Source organism: Protopterus annectens, chromosome 11.part0, assembly GCF_019279795.1.
Source record: "Protopterus annectens isolate FY-2018-M chromosome 11.part0, PAN1.0, whole genome shotgun sequence".
Lineage (NCBI taxonomy): Eukaryota > Metazoa > Chordata > Ceratodontiformes > Protopteridae > Protopterus > Protopterus annectens.
The window spans coordinates 1,205,997,117-1,206,016,565 of NC_056745.1; the positions used below are offsets into that span (position 1 = coordinate 1,205,997,117).

Sequence of the window (19,449 nt, forward strand, 5' to 3'; positions counted from 1 at the left end):
TTAATATCTGATGTTGTCATTTTTATTCATTCCTCAACTGATGGGACAGAGTGCCCAGCTGCATGAACCTTGGGTGACTGTCATGGAAGGATATTCCGGAGTACTGCAAACCCAAAGGCAGCCTTGCTTCTGGAAGTCAAATCCAATCTGTAATGCATGAGCAATGGACCAAGTAGCTGCAGCACAAATGTCATCAATTGAAGTCCTAGACCAGAAATTGGATGAAGTCGTCATGAACCTGGTGGTGTGTGCTTTAGGAGGTCTGGGTAAGGACAAACCTCATTGACCATAAACAAAGGATATGCAGTCTGTCAACCATATGGCTAAAGTAACTTTAGAAACTGGTTTACCAATTTGTTGGGGGAGAAAGACACAATAACTGATCTGTCTTTCTAAAATATTTTTTTCTATGAAGATAAAAACGGAGCTATATGCATCCAAGTGATAAAGCATGTACTCACCTTTATTAGGGAAGTTGGGAAAGAAAATGGGTAAATTAATAACTTTAACAGTTGCCTCCAAGGATACTTTGGGCAAGAAGGATGGATTGATCCATAAGGTAACTATCTTTGCGGAAGATCAAATACAGGAAGTTCAAAAAGAGAGTTTGGTGTTTGGAAACTCGTCTCACATATGTAATAGTCAATAAAAAACAGTTTTCCAAAATACAAATTTTAGGTCAGACCTAGGAGATGGCTCAAATGAACTCTGAATTAAAACTTGCAGTAAAACTGTTAAATTCCAGGGTGGGGCAGGGTCCTTCATTGGGGGCCTAAGCAAAAGTATACCTTTAAGGAAAGTGTCACTCGTCCCTCTCTAACATAGATGAGAAACAGGTGGGGTATTTCTTTTAGAGACTTTAATATACAGAGCACATCAGGATGGATAGCAGCATCATAAAATACAAATAAACTGGTTAACAGATAGACATTACATACATACATGCTTACATCTCAACAGCTTACTACAAAATGGCAGTCAGGCTCACATGTGCTCAGTATTTATACACTTGTGCAAGCCCTTGGATAGCTTCGTAAAGATACTCACACACACACACACACACACACACACACACACACACACACACACACACACGCACACTGATCTACATCCACCCTCTTAAGAAGATTGCCCTTGGTAAAAACAACATTAGAGTTAGACATGCATTATTAACAAAACACAATGTTCATGTCCAAGTTGCTGTGTATCTGTTACATGGTCTGGAGATATGACTAGATCTAGTAACATAGCAATCTGGACTGAATTTAGCAACAGGGACAGTCTTCAGTGAACAAGTCATATCAGGAACATCTGGATTTGTCACAGGAATGGGAATATTCTCAGTAACTTCCTCTGGAATTGGAACATCGGACAACTCAATCTGAGACGAGGAGTCTTTCTCACAGGCTATGTGCTGTGGTATAGGCTCAGACGCCGGCATCAAATGTTTATAATTCCACCTAAACTCTGCTCCTTGTGATTCCACAATGTACGATCTTGGCTGTTCATGACACCAATCCAATCATAACCTTGGGATGTCTGCATCTTTACCATTTATAGTTCTCGCAATGGACTGAGTAGTTTGCTGGTTTTATCGTAGTAGGACTTCTGGGTTAAACACTTTTTCAACAGATTGGCTTTCACTGACCTGTTGTTTTTGACATATGGAACGAACAATTGACTACTGATTGGTAATGTGGTTTTGGTTTGTCTTGACAGAAGCCTCTGAGCAGGTGAATCAAGATGTTCATCACAAGGAATATTTCTGAGATTCAAGAAAACATCACTATTCTCTCATTTTGACTTCTCTAGTAACTGCGTTGCGCTTTGAACTGTACGTTCTGCCAAACCATTTGACTGGGGATACTCAGGGCTACTTGTGAAATGAGTAAAGTCCCATTCTTTGGCAAATCTTTTGAATTGGCGTCTTGTAAACTGCGTGCCATTGTCATAAATAAGTTTGTGTAGACTACCATGGACTGCAAAATGACACTTCAACTTAGCAATGACAGTACTGGATGCTAGGTTAAAAAGTAGGTCAATCTCGAAACAATTGGAGTAAGCGTCTACTAACACCAAATAATGTTGACAATTCCACTCGAACATTATGGTGGCTACTGTTGACCAAGGTAGTTCAGGAATTTGGTTTAACTGAGGTGGTTCCTTCTGTTGATGTAGCTTAGTACTTTTACACACAGAACAAGACAGAAGTACTCTCTCAATGTCTTGTGACATAGAAGGCCAAAATACTAGATCTCTCACCCTTCTTTTGGTAGACTCAATTTCTGGGTGACCATGATGCCAGCTAGTAATGCACTCTTGTTGCAAGGACTTTGGAACAATTACTTTCGGACCTTTCATAATGACATCATTGTTGCACAAAATCTCATCTCTGTATGGAAAATAAAGTTGCGCTTCTTGAGGTAAACTAGACTGCTTTGACGGCCATCCTTGCTGAATAAAGTGGTTCAGCCTCTGTAAAACTGAATCTGTGGTTGTGTGATCTCTCAGCTCATCAAGACGTGTGGTAGAAAAATGTCTCACTTCTATGACTTCAAAATCAAGGTTGTCATTCTCATACTGTTCAGTGGTATTTCTGGGTGATCTGGATAATGTATCAGCAAGATAAAAGTAGTTTGCCTTTTTTGTAGACAAGAGTAAAATTATATTTTTGCAATCTCAGCATCATGTGTTGCCATCTGGCTGGAGCTGAATGCATAGGCTTTCTCAAGATAGTGACCAGAGTTTGGTGGTCTGTTTTGATCCGAATTGGTCTACCACAAACATAATCATGGAACTTCAAACATACAAACATAATTGCCAAAAGCTCTTTCTCGATCTAAGCATACTGCATTTCCGTTTGGGTAAGAGATCTTGACACATAGGCAACAGGTTGACCCTCTTGTAGAATGACTGCACCAAAAACAAAATTTGAAGCATCACATGAAACAATAAATAACTTGTGAACATCATAGTACCTGACAGTCGGTGGACTAGCAATTCTCTATTTCAGGACATCAAATGCTCTTTGGTGCTGCTCTGACTGAGACCAGGATACATCTGTAAGTGTCAGCTCTCTGAACGGTGCTGAAAATTGGCTCAAGTCTGGAATGAACTTGCCTAGATAGTTAATCATGCCAAGAAAATGTTGCAGGGCTTGAACGTTGTCTGAAGTTGGTATCTCGAGAATGGCTGTTTGCTTATAAGGGTCTGGTTGTAGGCCTGAACTAGTAAATAAATGACCAACATACATGACCTCTGGTAGCCTGAATTTGCATTTCTGTGGGTTGAGCTTAAGATTCACTTGACGTGCTCTTTCCAAAACTTTTCGGAGGTTTCGGTCATGCTCAACTTCATCATTACCTCCTACTAGTATGTTGTCTACTATTAATAGCACAAGGATACCCAGAAAAAAGTTGCTCCATTGCACATTGAAAGACTTCACTTGCAAATTTTATCCCAAATGGCATTCTTAGAAATCTGCACCCTCCAAACAGAGTACTGAATGTACTGAGCAATGAGGATTTCTTGTCAAGCTGAATTTGCCAAAATGAACTCTTTGCATCTAAGACAGAAAAAACACTGGCATTTGGCATCAAAGCTGTGACTTCTTCGACTATGCGCATTGGATGAGGAGGTCTTTTTAGTGCTTTGTTCAAATCTCATGGATCAATACATATTCTGATGTCATCTGAGCTTTTCTTAAGAGCTAATACCATGGAAGATACCCATTCAGTTGGTTCTGCAAATGGACAAATCACACCTTGTTGTACCATTTTATCTAACTCGACTTTGACTCTGTCCTGCATGGCTATTGGAACTTTTCATGCTGGCCTGATAACTGGACTGACATCTGGGTGTAACTTCATGGAGTACACAACTGGAAGCTGCCTTAGTTTGTCTTCGAAAAGATCAGCATAGGTAGAAAAAATGTACTGGATTAAATTAGAGTAGTGGTCTCTCAAGCTAACTTGATGGACGTCCTTATTAAATGAAAGCAGTCCCATTTTCAAACTGTCACAGAGCCCCAATAATGATTGGACGTGCCTCTTGACCACATAAAATAATAAGTCGTAACATCTCCCAGCGAAGTAACATGAAAGCACTAATGAGCCTTCAGTCTGAATTTCTTCACCACCATAAGCAAAGTACAGTTTTGTACCTACCATAAATGTAGATGTCCGATAGGTATGCATCTGCAGTCATAACATATGGGTTGTCCTGCCTCAGGCAGCCCTTCGGTCGGCCGGATTCCAAAGTCTGGGTCTGGCCTCTGCTGATGTCGCACTTCACCCGACGTCATAGCTCCTGGGGTATAAAGGCATCAGCCGACGCCATTTTCCTCAGTGTTTCTTGCCCCAGATGCCAGGTGCCCTCTAGGAAGGCTAAATTTGTATAAAAGTAGAAAATTCCAAACAGTAGAAATCAAAAAGTATATATACATATATACATACAAACAAATACACCATAACAGATTCCCCCAGCTAGCTAAGAGAGGGGTAAGTACCCTAGGAATACCACAGAGGGGAAGGAGGGTGGGTAATCCTGACTGCAGATGCATACCTATCGGACATCTACATTTATGGTAGGTACAAAACTGTACTATGTCCTTCAAGGATGCATCTGCAGTCATAACATATGGGTAGAATACCATAGCCAAACTGAGGGAGGAGGCACTAAGATAATGATGGTGTAGTTAAGATCCCTTGTAAAACTGCAGTTGCAAAACCTGCTCGGGATCTGGAGTATAAAGGAAGATTGTAATGCTTGGCAAATGTATGCACGGAGCTTCAAGTAGCAGCTTCTAAAATGTCTTTGGTAGCCACTCCTCGTAGGAAAGCTGTAGTGGTGGCTGTAGCTCTTGTGGAGTGAGGCCTGATATTTTCAGGAGTTGTCTTTCCATGAAATGAGTAGCAGAATCAAATGCAATTTCCTATCCATTTTGAGATTGTCTGTTTTGAAATTGCTTTTCCTTGCACTCCTGTTGCATATGCTACCAGAAGCTGGTCAGTTTCTCTGCTGGCCTTAGTTCTGTCCAGATAGTAGCGCAGTTGTCTGTGTACATCCAAGGTGTGTAGTAGTTTTTACCCCCTGTTCTGTGGGTTAGGGAAGAATGTAGGTAAATGAATAGCTTGGTTCAAGGATACCCTGGATACCACCTTTGGCATAAAAGTAGGATTGGTTCTCAGAGACACTCTATCCTGGTGAAAGATAAGGAAAGGCTGCACTGCCATTAATGCCTGTAATTCGGATACCCTTCTTGCTGAAGTGATTGCTAGCAGGAAGGCAGTTTTCCAAGATAAGAACTGTAAGTCTGCTGTTGCTGCTGGTTCAAAAGCGGGAAGTGTAAAATTTTCTAGCACAAAATTGAGATCCCATGCAGGCAGAGGTGGTTTCCTTGGAGGTTTTACATTTTGATCCCTCTCAAAAATTGTCTGAGGAGAGGATGAGAGAAGACAGGAGGATCCATGTTGTACTCTGCTGAAATTGCTGATGCATGAATCTTAATGGAAGAATAGGACAGGCCATTGTGGAACAGTTCTGCTAAGTATTCTAGGATGTGTGCTAGGTTTGCCAGTGTGACATTTGTTCCCTTTGCTGCACACCAAATGAGGAATCTCTTCCATTTGGCTGAATATGTTTTCCTTGTGGAGGGTCTGCGAGCCTCCAGGATAATGTCCTTAACCCTCTGAGATAAAACAGGTTGGTTTTGATTCATGTAATTTTCCAAGCAGTTAGCTGCAGCGTTTTTAAGTTTGGATGCAGGGTCTTGAAGTTGTTCTGCGTTAGAAGTAAAGGACATAGAGGTAGAGGCCATGAGTTCGTCCGAGACATGCTTCTCAGTAGCAGGTACCAATGCTGCCTTGGCCAGTCTGGAGCTATCAGAATTACCTTTGGCTGTTCCTCTCTGATCTTCAGTAGAACTTTGTACATCAATGGGAGAGGTGGAAAGGCATATTCTGTCAGGGCCTTCCAGCTGAAAGAAAGGGAGTCCACCCTCCAGGCTTGTGGGTGGTATACTCTTGAGCAGAATTTCTTCAGTTGGTGGTTGAGTGGGGAGGCGAACAGGTCTATCTCTGGCATTCCCCATTTCTTTGTTATGGTTTTGAAGATGTCTAGATGCAGCATCCATTCGTGAGCATCCGTGGTAGTTCTGCTTAAGCTGTCTGCTAATGAATTCTCTTTTCCTGGTACGAATCTGGCCTGCAGTTGGATGTTGAGATTCAGGCCTAAGTTCCACAGGTCCATTGCCATCCGGCATAGAGGGTATGAATGTGTGTCTCCCTGTTTGTTGATGTACCACATGACTGTGGTATTGTCCGTCCTTATCAGCAGGTGTCCTTGCTAGAGGAATGATTTGAATGCCTCGATTGCATGCTTCACTGCCGGCATCTCCTTTAGATTTATGTGTAGATTCAGCTGGTCTTGGGACCATAGGCCTTGGATACACTTGTCTTCCATGTGTGCCCCCCAGCCTAGGTCTGAGGCGTCCGTGGTGATGGTCTGCCTTGGATGTGGTTTGTGGAAAGGCAATCCTCTGTTGATCTGGCAGGCCTGAGCCCACCACAGGAATTCTTTTTTCAGGCATGTAATGATTGGTATCAGGGCTTCTAGACTGTGTCTGTGTTGAGACCATACATTCCTTAGGTACCACTGTAATTTTCTCATATGCAGCCTGGCATGTGGGATCAAGATTATGCAGGATGCCATGTAACCCAGGGCCTGCAGGACTTTCCTTGCAGTAAGCTGAGTTTGTCTTGTTAATGCCATGAAGTAGACTGGTAGTTGCTTTTGTTTTTCTTCTGTGAGAAAAGCAATATGAGTAATTGTGTCCAGTTCTGCACCCAAAAATGTTATCCTTTGGGATGGCACTAGTCTTGACTTTTGTATGTTCACTGTGTATCCCAAGGCTTGCAGCAGTTGTATGACATAGGCCAAATCCTTTATTATTTTTGTCTTGTTGTCCGCTTGTATCAGGCAGTCGTCCAGGTATGGGTAGATTTGAATTCCCTGAAGCCTGCAATGTGCAATTACTGATGCCAGGCATTTCATGAATACTCTGGGCGCAGTAGATAAGCCAAAGGGCAATGCTGAGAATTGATAATGCTCTGATCCTGCAAGAAATCTGAGGTGTCTTCTGCAATCTGGTCGTATAGGGACGTGCAGGTATGCCTCCTTGAGATCTAGAGTCACCAGCCAAGACTCCTTGCCCAACATGGGAAGAAGTTGCTGTAGGGTCAGCATCTTGAATTTTGGAACAATGAGATATGTGTTCAGTGCGGACAAGTCGAGAATAGGCCTCCATTGATTTTCTTTTCTTGGTACAAGGAATAGTCTGGGGTAAAATCCTTGGCCTTGTTCCATAGATGGTACCTTTTCTATTGCTCTCATCCTTAGTAAGCTGATGATTTGTTTTAGAGCCTCTGATTTCTGGCTTGGTGGAAGGTTTGGCATTCCTCTCTTTTTTGGTAGAGTGTGGAAGTGAAACCTGTAGCCTTTGTCTATTGTTTGCAAAGTCCATTTGTCTCCTGTAATGCAATGCCAGTTTTTGGAAAATAAAGCTAGCTTTCCGCCCAAGGGTGCTTCCAGTTGTTCCTTGGTAGGCGGAATCAGAGCCAAGTCATTGTGTCTGTCCTGTGGAAGTGGTTGCAGTCGCAGCTGTGGCGGCACTTCTCTGGTTGGCAGGTTGCCACTGACGACCCCTGTAGGCACCCCTTGATTGACCTCTGCCTCTTGGGCGTCTATTTCTGCCTCTCTGTGCTCTGGAGGTGTCTGGAAAGGACCAATTCTTTGAAGGCCAATTTCTGCTGAACCTCGGAGGTTGGACCTGCAGAAAATCCTTGACTGTTTGGACAGATTTTGCTTTTTCTTCCACTTTCTTTAGAACCTCCTGTGCAGGGGAGCCAAATACACTTTGTTTCTCCATAGGGGCATCTAGGAGTTTAGACTTAACATGGTCTGGCAAGGATTGTTCTTTTAGCCAGGCATGCCTTCGAATCACTGCTCCAGTCATAGCTGATCTAAATGAAGCCTCCAGTGCATCATAGCCACATTTTAAGAAATGATTACTGACCTGCTGAGAGTTGTGTACCAAATCCTGAAGGGACTTACGGTCTAAAGGTTCAGGAGAGGACAGCTTTTTATTCAGCTGATCTAACAAAAATTCCTGGTACTGTATCATGTGAAATTGACAGTTTAAAGCCCTGGCAGAAAGAGTAGCAGATGTATAAACCTTTTTACCCCATCTCTCTAATGCTCTTGATTCTCTTTCAGAGGGTAGGGGGTTTTTGGTAGAGGCAGCTGCAACACCTTTAGGGCCCTGAGAAATGGTTTCTGGGTCTGCAGCATGGGCCTTATACAAGTGGAAGTGAGAATCCGGGACCCTGTAGTATCTGTCAGGTTTGGCAGGGGCCGGGGGGAAGAGAATCCGGGGCAGTACTGGCATCATTGTATGCATCATCAACAACTGATAGTACAGGTGGTATGGCTAAAGGCCTATGCTGTGGTAAGTGTAAAAAAGTCCTTAGCCTTTTCCTAGAATCAGAAAAACCTGACCCTGCCATTGGAAGTGTTCCCTCATTGAGTGTAGAGTTTCCCCTAATGAAAATTCTTCTGAAGGGGAGGCAGAAGGAATGGAGTCTTCTGCATCAGAATCCTCATAAGGTGAGTATGGTCCTTCCTGATGGTCAGATAAATCTGAACCATCCGAGGAATAGTCAGAGGAGAGAGGTTCAGGGGGTTCAGTCCTAGGCCTCTTTTCAGGAGGGGGTTGTGAGGCCCTGTCTGGGTGAGGTTGGGATCCCCTGATCAGAGAAATAAGGTCCTCAGCAAGGCTGAGAATCTGAGAACTTGAGGTAGGTCTGTGAGAGGGAGCTTTTGTAGGTAAGACCTTGGAAAATTTAGCTGCTTTAGCCCTGGAGAAGGCCTTGATAGACATAGAAGCAGGGGGTCTAGCTGCCCCACGTGCAGGAGTAGAGATGTCCAACGGAATGGTGTCGGACAAATCTTGCGTGCCTGCTTCTTCAGTAGGAATTTCTGTAGCCGACTCAGCCGGGGCCTGTGTGGCCTCGGTTGTCGGAGGCATGCTTTCGGCCAAAGCGAGAACAGAGATTTCGGTTTCAGCCGAAACCGAGACACTCGCGGTAGGCCTAACCGTGGTTTCAGCCGAAACCGCGGGCCGCGAGTGTCGGTCCTTTTCCTTGCGTTTTTAGCTAAATGTGTAGTCGGAGTCTCCGACGGCATTTTATATGCAAAAGCGGAGCCAAAAAACTCTTCAGCAAACTCCGACCGACGTCTAAGTGTCCGTCGGTTGAAGGAAGCACAGGCTAAACAAGCTGATACGTCGTGGTCTGGGCCTAAGCAAGGAAGGCAGTAAGAGTGGAAATCCTTATGAGGTATTTGTTTCCCACAAGTTAAACAATTATTTACTTTGTCTGACATCGGCTGAGGCAAGAAAGAGTCCCCAACGGGGTACTTAGCTTTTTTAGAAGTCTTCGGTAGCTGAAATCTCTGGATCTGACCGACCGGCACTTGCGAACAGCTTCTGCTTCGAGCACCGCGTGGCAAGAAAGACTGAGGAAAATGGCGTCGGCTGAGGCCTTTATACCCCAGGAGCTATGACGTCGGGTGAAGTGCGACATCAGCCGAGGCCAGACCCAGACTTTGGAATCCGGCCGACCGAAGGGCTGCCTGAGGCAGGACAACCCATATGTTATGACTGCAGATGCATCCTTGAAGGACATCAAGCTTCGCTCACCTTGCCAAATCAAGTCTTGCCCCATGACACACACTAGCAAATGTTTCTGCTGACATAACACTGCACTTGGAACATGTCAACTTTGAGCTCTATGGGTTTTCCATTTATCCGAACAGTGCAAAATACTTCATTCTTTGCCCTTAAATCTACTGCAGTGACTGTTTCATGAAGCACTGACACACCATCAACATAAAGAGTAGGGTTGCAGCCTTCTAACTGATCAACTCTTTTCCTGAAATGTTCCCTTTTAATAAAAGAATGTGGGCCTTTTGATTTACAAAACCTCTTGTAATTTCTCCAGTTACTGCATCTGTGGCATTGCTGACTAAAACCTAAACATTTCTCACTTTTAGATTCATGATTTCCACCACAATTAGGACAACTGGCAATGAAACCAGGTTGGGGCCCATGCTTTGAGTTTTTTGACTCACTCTTATGCTTCACTGAAACTGTGCCAACTCTGGAATTTGCTGGAAAGCTCTGGGGTTTACCAGTGGGTGCTGCAGGGGTTACAGCTGCTGCAATGTGTTTGGGCCTGTTTCTCTTACCCACGTGCTGCATACTATCAACATGAGCTTTGGAAATTACTGGAAGCATGCACCTCTCATTTGTAAGCATATCTGTGTGCTTTTCTGTGAGCTTGTATATTTAATACATCTCAATCTTCTTATACAAAGTTAAATTACTGTCACAAAGCAAAATCTTTCTTACATCATCATCTTTAATACCACATACAAGTCTGTCCATTATCAACTCATCCCTTAAATCACCAAATCTGCACGTTTTAGCCTTATTCCTCAAGTCAGTTATATATGCTGCAAAAGTTTCTCCAGGCTTTTGATCCCTTTTGTAAAATAAGTGCCCTTCCATTGTAACATTTGTCTGGGGATTACACATTTATTTACGTTTTAAGCACTCAGGGCTCTCCTTTGACTCAGCCGGTACAACAATATAACGGTTTTCCCCCTCTCCTGCATAGATAGCAGGTGCATACACAAATGAATGTTCCCTTTCTATGTCTTCTGACCCAGCTAAATTAAGCAGAATGAATGCCTTTGTATGGTCAGCTTTATCAGAAAATGCAGCCTGTATGAAAATGCTGTAATCTTGTTCAAACACTCTCCAGTTATCTACAACATTATGATCAAACACAAGTGCACTAGGTTTTCGAGATCCATGTACCATCCAAAGTATGCACAAGCACACTGAAAATATGGCCCTTGTAATTATGTATGAACAAACTGTTCTGTGAGCTTGTAACACCATTCAAATGCACAATACACTCTTCGAAATACTTTACTTTGCGACATATGCTCTGTAATGGCTGTATTTTGCAAAATAACTTTACTGTAACACTGCACAAACATGTGAACACTTTATATACTTCTGATAACTCAGATATCTTTGATGAATACAAAAAAATCAGTGCTTAGCGAAAAAGCGATCGTTTTCTCTATTTTATTCATTTTATGCAACCTGGACTTTAATTTTCCACAGTAATTTGAATATTTTTATCAATATCAGACATATTGGTTTATTCAAATATCATTTAGAGCATTCTTTAGGCCTCGTTTCATATTCTGCAAATAAGAAATATTTTTTAGCAAGATTTAATATCTAAAATTCATTTCTGACCTGTTTTGCAAATTATATGTGCAGTATGGATGATTCACTCCTTTATATTCCTGCAATGTCAACTGGGCTCCTCTCGAACTTAAGTGGAAGAAACTGGAACTCTTTCTGGCAATAAATCATTTTGGCCATGCTTCCTTCAACATCATGTCCCTTTAAACTCCACCAAAATACAAACCGAAGAAAGAAACACTCCAAGCCACAACTTATGAGTTTGCGCTTTCATTTACTAAATTAAGCAAACTTCTTCAAACAATTACACTAATTCAAATAAATTCTTAAATACCACATGTCAAATTACATCATCACATCAGAAACCAAACCCTGCCTACATTTAGAACAGCAACCAAAAATAGCTGCTCTACACTCATATTTAACACATCAGACCTAAATATTATCAATCTATATAAGTATATACCAATATAAAAAAATTTACACAAAACATAAGTCAATATTATAAACACAAATGCATGTTTAAATACTCATACATAATTGTATACATATCTAAATAGACATTTACATAGATAAGTAAACAACCCAATCCAAGAAAGGGATACAAGGCAGCAGTACCCTGCCAGAAATATTAGAATAGGAGGCTAACCTACGTAGAAAGGGATTTTAACTTGAGAATACACTTAATAGATAAACTATCATTAAGTCCTGGGGGAGTATGCGCATTAAGCCTCAACTGCCATGCTAATTCTTTTTCATCCAACTTCAATGGTGATGGACCCCCCCCCCCCCTGTCATTATCTGCTATTTTATCAATGACAAGAAATTGGAAATTGTGAGAGGGATTACCCTTCACGTGCCTAGCCAAGGCATTGTTCAACTTCAATTTATTAATATTGTAAACATGCTCATAAATCCTATTCTTCAAAGGCCTATCTGTCCTGCCAATGTAAAAAGCTGGACAATTCTGGCAAGTGCTCAAATAAACAATTCCCCTTGACTCACAGTTAAATCTCCCTTTAATAAAAAAACGTTGATTACGTACAATAAAAAAAATTGTGGTATTAATGTATTTACACATCCGACACCTCACACATTTCAACATACCACAATGTGGGGAATATTTGAAAGACCTGCAACTTTCCAAAATTGCCTTCAAATTCCAACCCCTTCTAAAAATTACTTTTGGTAACTCGCTCACTTTATCCCTAATAGTGGTATCCTCATGCAGGAAGCACCAGTTCATAATGAAAATAGATCTTAATAGTGGTGCATCCATTGAAAAGGTGGTTATAAACCCAGTGTTAAACCATCACTGTACAAGCTACACCACCAAAGGTATCCGGCCCCACATGTGGTGCCAAGGGACTAACCTCTGAGGGACTCGACGTCTGTTCAGTTAAGTTCGATGTAAGATTAACTGCATTTTCCTGCCCAGCACTTCCAATTCCAAGTAATAATGGTCTAAATATACCTTTACTTCTTTTATCAAGAACCTCATTTATCAACTGGTTCACAATTCTCAATGGGTAACCCCTCTTGAGAAACATATCCCTCAAGAGGTTACACTCCACCAGGAACTCAGAGTCAAGTGAGACCATTCTGGCCGCTCTAACTAACCGGCCCTTAACAACTGCCCTCTTCTGGTGGTAAGGATGGGAACTGGTGAAATGTAGAAGGCGTTAGAATAGGTAAATTTCCTAAAATCCTTTGATGTATACCTCCCATTGGTCCTATCCTTAGTACGTTTGATATCTAGATTAGCTATTTTATCACTCTGGAAATGAAATCCCAGGTGAAACCCAAGAAGTTTGTTAAACCCGTAATACGGTCAACAAAGGCCGATGCCATGGGCCGATCACCTCTCCACAAGATAAATATATCATCCAGGTAATGGGTGTACCACACAACCCTTTGCTGAAAGATATCATCTTTAAACAAGTAGTTCTCCTAGTGGGCCATCACTGTATTCGCAAAAGTGGCACCACAGGGGGAGCCCACGGCAACGCCAGTTTTTTGTAAATAAAATTCTTTGTTAAATATGAAAAAATTATTACTAAGTACTAGGTCCAGCAGGTAATCGATAAGATTAATAGTCGGGCCATCAACTTGTTTATCCACCAAAAAATCCCTCACCCAATTCCTTCCAATATCCTGAGGGATGGTAGTATATAGATCTCTGACATCAATTGTGAGGAAGTTGAATCCATCACTGAAGGATAATTTATTAATAGCCTCCAGAAATGCCCAAGAGTCCCTACAAATATGGGACTCGCCTAAAGGTACCTGTTGTAACTTATTATCAATAAATTTAGCATATCCATATGTTATTGACTGCCTACCATTCACGACTGGGTGTAACGGGGGATTATCCAAATCTTTGTGGATTTTTGGTAGCCCGAAAATAATAGGCACAACTGGGATAATAATGTTCAGGTAGTTAAATAAATCAATATCCACAGAGCCATCAATAAACAGGTCATTAATGAAACTTTTGACGCGTTGATACACCCCATTAATTTCATTTCTAGAAACCTTCTCATATGCCCCACAAGATAGCAACAAACACATTCTCCGGCTGTAATCATCATTATCCATAAAAATTAACCCCCCCTCCCTTGTCAGGCTTAATGATGCGGATACCAGCAAATCTCAAACCAAACAAAGCATCCCTTTCAGAGGGGGAAAGGTTATTAATGTGATTATGATGGACGGACTTGTTATTCAGTAAGCTCCTTATATCATTTTCACACAATTTTTCAAACAGAAGAATAGAAGTCTGCAAACGGGTGTTAAAAATACTTGCAACCTTAAAATCATTCACCAAGTTGCTAGAATTACCAAGTAATACATTTAAATTGAGTTTCCTAGTAAAACATTTTAAGTCCACCAAAGTTCTCACTAAATCACTCCATGCAGTAGGCACAAAAATGAAGCCTTTGGCCAAAGTCTCAATTAAAGTAGGAGATGGTGCAAAGTCAGAATAATTAAATATTTTAAAGTCACCAGTGCTATTATAAAAAGTTCGCACTGCAACCCTATCCTCTGTAATTTGGCCATACAGGCAAGGTTCTAAACTATCATCCACTAACTCCTCCGTTTGTTCTGCTGTCTCTTCTTCCAGTGTTGTTTCTGGAATCCCCCATGCTGCCTCCCTGAGGTCTTGCCGTTGGCCCCACGAAAATCCTGGGAAGGAGCAGGAGTATTAACTGTGCCAGTAGCGTTAGTAAAACAGGCGCAGTCCCACCTATTGGCAATTCTTTCACTTCTCCTAACACCCGATTCCTCAGTATCAGTGTTGTTACCCGGACTTGAGGATCCATTTTCGTTTACAAGGGCATCAACTAAATTAGTCGAACCTAATCCATTGTCACTCATGACCAATAGTTTATTCTGCACATTATTTGGGGGTGGGGAATAAGGCAACCTATGCTCATAGTCATGCTTATCCCTATTAAGCTTTCTTATTTTAGTTTCCCTGACTTTAACCAGGGCATTGTCAATACTGGAAAATATGTGTGAAAAGTCATATATCTGCATCCAGGCGGATGAATTCAGTTTTAAGGACCCCGATTTGTAAATCATAATCCTTAATCAAACATTCAAGGAATTCACAACCTTGTCGATCAAAAAGTCTTACCAACTCCACATGAAAAGGGGAATTTCGTACAAGCCCAGTGGGATATCGCCACTGTCACAACCCCTTTGGAACATGTTGTTGATTAAAACATTCTGTAAGGTACTGTACCTCCAACTGAAGTTTTTTAAACTTAAAAAGTTTTTGGTCGAACAATTTAAGATTCTCCACAATAACATTCCGATTCACTCCAGATGCACTCACTGATGTGTCCGATACTACATTAACGGACCCAAACGAAAACAGGCTCTTTAAACCAATCGCTCAAACAATGAACCAAGGAAACAGTACTCACGGTTCCTTGATGTAAATTATCTGGATGGTGATATTCATTACTAATATTGCAGGGTTCTGATGATGCACTTTGTCCGGAACTGCCCAAACTAGCCGAGGAAACAGAGGCATATCTAAGAACACTTCGTTCCTGCGAGCCAGAAGGGGGAACAGTAATTGCAGACAATGACGGGGGGGGGGTCCATCATCCTTGAAACTGGATGAAAAAGAATTAGCATGGCAGTTGAGGCTTAATGCGCATACTCCCCCGGGACTTAATGATAGTTTATCTATTAAGTGTATTCTCAAGTTAAAATCCCTTTCTACGTAGGTTAGTCTCCTATTCTAATATTTCTGGCAGGGTACTGCTGCCTTGTATCCCTTTCTTGGATTGGGTTGTAAATGTCTATTTGGATAGGTATATAATTATGCATGAGTTTTTAAATATGCATTTGTGTTTATAATATTGACTTATGTTTTGTGTAAAAAATTTTTTTATATTGGTATATACTTATATAGATTGATAATATTTGGGTCTAGTGTGTTAAATATGTGTGTAGGGCTGCTATTTTTGGTTGCCGTTTTACATGTAGGCAGGGTTTGGTTTCATATGTGATGACGTCATTTGACATGTGCTATTTAAGAATTTATTTGGATTAATGTAATTGTCTGAAGAAGTTTGCTTAATTTAGTAAACGAAAGCGCTAACTCATACGTTGTGGCTTGGAGTGTTTCTTTCTTCGGTTTGTGTTTTGGTGGAGTTTATTTGGTTGGATTTTTTAGTATCATGTCCCTTTAGACATGTCGCTTCTGATACCATGTTACTCATCTCTCTCTAACATAGATGACAAGCAGTTGGGGAATTTTGTTTAGATGCTTTAATACACGGAAACACATTAGGATGGATAGCAGTATAATAAAATACAAACGAACTGGTTAACAGATAGACATTACATACATACACGCTTACATCTCAAAATGGCAGTTAGGCTTGCATGTGCTCCGTATTTATATACTTGTGAAAGCCCTTGGATAGCTTCTTAAAGATACATACATACATACATACATACACACACACACACACACACACACACACACACACACACACACACACACAAACACTGATCTACAGATAGCCTTGCTCAATTCTGATGAAGCTAAAGAAGAAGCATTATCCTATGAATGAAAATTAGATATTGCTGCCAATTGCACTTTGATAGTAGAGAAACTACCTCCTTACAGCAGGAATAGGGGCGGTGAAGGGGTCTAATTTCTTCTGGAGAGCCCAGACAGAGAATCGTTTCCATGTACTCTTGTAAATCTTCCTGGTAGAGGTCTTCCGCGATGACAGTAATATCTGTTGGATGGGGGAGGAAAGCCTGGGCTATACAACCATCAATAGAACTGGAGAAACCATGCGGTCAACTTGAAGCCTTTAATGTCCAGATGAGCAATTCCTGTGGGATGAGAGTGTAGGTCTGGACTGAGGTCCAGTATCCAAGGTGGATATCAGAGGTGAAACCAAAGGAAAGGGAACCACACTTGACAGGGCCAAAAAGGGGCAAACAGGATAACCATACTCTTTAATCAAAGTGCCTTCTGTAAGAATTTGAGAAATAGAGGTATCTGGGATAAGCATAAAGGATACCAGAGGGCCAAATGTGGACTAGAGCGCATGTCTCTGTGACTGCCATGGAAGGGGATCAAGGCGAAGAACCTGCTGCACTTCTTGTTGTGGGGAGAGGTAAACAGACTGCAGCAAGGTTGACCCCAACTGACAGAAAATCTTCTCCGCCTCTAACTCATTTAGATACCACTTGTGAGGCATCAGACTGAATCTGCTGAATTTGTCTACTAGTATGCTAGATATGCTAGATTTCTCTGGGATGTGCACTGCCATAAAAAAGCTGTTGGAGGAGATCGCCCACTGCCACACTCTCACTGCCTCCCAACAAAGATCGGGTTCCCCCCCGTTTCTTGACTACAAACTACAGACATGTTGTTGGTCTGAATTACATTTGTCCCGAAAGTGAAGGCATCCTGAAAGGCCTGCAATGAAAGGAGTACTGCTCCCATCTCCAGGACACTGATGTGCAAATTGGTCTTTTATGAGGACCACGTGCCTTAGACCATCCTTCCCAAGAAATGCTCCCCCCACCCAATTGGGAGTTGTCTGTAGTTACTGTGGCTACTGGGGGTGGAAAAACAGCAGTGCGGCCTTGAAAACATCGTCCGACTGAATTCACCAATGCAAGTGGTCTTTGCTACTTGAGTATGTTTGACTGGTGAAGATAAGGGATAGTGAAGAACTGACCACTGAACAGCTAGAGTTCACTGAAGAATGTGCATATAAAAGCAAGTCATAGGAACCAAGGTTATGGCTGCTGTCACTGACTCTAAAGTCGAAGAATCAACCTGGCTGGAGGAGAAGGGTGTGAAGTAACTTGTACAGTGGTGCGGCGGTAGCGTTGTCGCCTCACAACAAGAAGTTCTCCGGTTCGATTCTCGGCTGGGGTGCCTTCTGTGTGGAGTCTGCCTGTCCTTCCTGCATTCGTGTGGGTTTCCTCCCACATTACAAAGACATGTGTCTAAAGTGTTTCTCCCTGGGCCTCTGCTGAAAATTGGCTTCGTTCCAAGTTAGACTTTCCCGGTTAATAAATGTTAAATAAATGAATTAATCAAATAAATAAATTGTTCAGTGGAAGGGACTCTATATGACCGACTCTGTCCAGATGTGAAACCTATGAATTCAAGGATATGAACAGGTTAAAGATGTGATTTGTAAAAGCTGACTGTGATGCCTACTCATTGACATAACTGAAGCAATAGTCCCTGGACTTTTCGAAAGATGCATGCCTGTGGTATGGTGAGGAGCCAGTTGTCTAGGTATGGAAATGCACAGAATCCTAGCAGTCTCAAGTGAGCTGCCATCACTGCCATATATCTGGAAAACACCCTGGGGGCTGTAGTGGGACCGAAGGGCAAGGCTCTGAACTGATAGTGACTGGCCCCCAGCCAAAAGCAGATATCTTCGGGAGCAGCTATTCACCTTGATATGATAGTACATGTCCTGAAGATCAATGGAGCACATCCAATCATCCTTTTGCAGAAATGGTAGAATGGACTGAACTGTGACCATTTGGAACTTTGAGTTGTTTACAAACTATTTCAGCTTGCTTAGATCTACAACGGTCTCAGCTTCCCTATTTTCTTTGGCACTAAAAAGAATTCCGAGTAGATTCTGAATCCTTTCTGGTCTGGTGGGACCTCCTGGATGACTCTCTTTGTCTAGCATTTCTACAGTACCTGCCTCCCACTAACTGGGTGGAATATTGGGAAGCTTTTAATTTTGCTTGGGGGAGTTTGTAAAAATGGTTTGAAATAACCTCTAGATATGATTTTCTGCACCCAAGTATCATTTGTGATTGATGCCCAGAGATAAGCGCCCCCAAATGCCTCAAGAGATGAGCACTGAAAAGATTTAACCAAGAAGGTGTCTTCAAAATGCAGGTTTTGTGAGCTTCCTCTGCAGCGAGGGTGGTGTTTTCCATTAGAACTCCCTCCTCTGCCTCTGGGGGAAGTATCTTTCTGTGAGTCTTGGAAAGGACCCTGGGACATACGAGAACCACATTTTTCTCCTTCCTTGCCCTTTCCTAAAGGATGTCTGAAGGGTAGAAAACTGAATCCCCGACAAGGTCTTTCCATCCTGCTTACTCCAGGAAAGTGTTTCACTAACAGTCGGGCAAAACAATGAAATGGAACACTGATGAATGAAGGGCTCTGCAAAGTTGCATAAGTGCATCCAGGCACGTCTCCTTACGGTTAAGCCTGAACTTGCCACCATGAGGTTCCCTCAGCAGCAATGGAAATTAATCTCAAGGACACATTTCAGATGGACTAAAGGGTGGCTAGCTGTGAAGAAAGCTTTTTGTGGTCCTCCACCAACATCGACCTGGAAAGGGATTTTTAAAGCTTTTTAGCTTGGTGAAATATTCCAAATAATTCAGCGACTGTAAAGCAAAGTTCACTGAGTCATAAATGCGTTTCCTCAATCTGTCCAACTCTCTGGACTCCCTGTTAGCGAAAAGGACAGAGAAGCTCTGCTCTGTCAGCTCTTTGTTGGTGGCTGCCACCACAACCCTGACATCAGTAGGGACCTCCTGGCTTCAGTAGGGCCTTGTACTTGGAAGGGGCAAGA

At 42.1% G+C, this 19,449-nt stretch overlaps 1 protein-coding gene across 3 annotated transcripts in view; it reads right to left on the reverse strand.

Moving 5' to 3' along the window:
* The window catches only part of PPP6R2 (protein phosphatase 6 regulatory subunit 2), a 4,227,669-nt gene that overhangs the window by 162,055 nt on the left and 4,046,165 nt on the right, over positions 1-19,449 (reverse strand). The gene's annotated exons all lie outside the window — the stretch shown is intronic.